This window comes from Urocampus carinirostris, chromosome 2 (assembly GCF_059441175.1).
Source record: "Urocampus carinirostris isolate Australia breed hairy pipefish chromosome 2, RoL_Ucar_1.0, whole genome shotgun sequence".
Taxonomy (NCBI): domain Eukaryota; kingdom Metazoa; phylum Chordata; class Actinopteri; order Syngnathiformes; family Syngnathidae; genus Urocampus; species Urocampus carinirostris.
Genome location: NC_142350.1, coordinates 43315001 through 43315321, shown reverse-complemented (window position 1 = coordinate 43315321; position 321 = coordinate 43315001). Strand labels below are relative to the sequence as shown.

At 42.4% G+C, this 321-nt stretch overlaps 1 protein-coding gene across 2 annotated transcripts in view; it reads left to right on the top strand.

Moving 5' to 3' along the window:
• The first annotated feature begins 320 nt into the window (after positions 1–320).
• Position 321, top strand: part of LOC148371969 (discoidin, CUB and LCCL domain-containing protein 1) — a 17920-nt gene continuing 17919 nt past the window's right edge. For both annotated transcript variants that reach the window (XM_088326607.1, XM_088326605.1), the window contains exon 1: position 321. This exon is cut by the window's right edge and continues 149 nt beyond it. The gene's annotated coding sequence lies outside the window, so the exon portion shown is untranslated.

Sequence of the window (321 nt, the reverse complement as noted above, 5' to 3'; positions counted from 1 at the left end):
TAGAGGTTGATTGAATTTTTTTTAATCTACTTACCATATTAAACCTATTATTGACATGGTAACAACTTGATACGTTATTTTGGAAATACTAATTTGTGACAAAAATTCGCCCTCGACTTGGAAAAGGTTGGAGACCCCTGGCCAGCCTTTGACTGATCTCGGATCAGTCTACTCAAAGCCCGCCTTTGTGAATGGAATGCGGGTGGTGTGATGATTGACAGATTTGTTGGACAAATCACAAGTCGGGAAGGCGTATTGTGGCCAATGGCAAATGCCCAATAGTTTTTGCCCCAACTTTCCTCTCAGTCGGGAGAGCAGAAC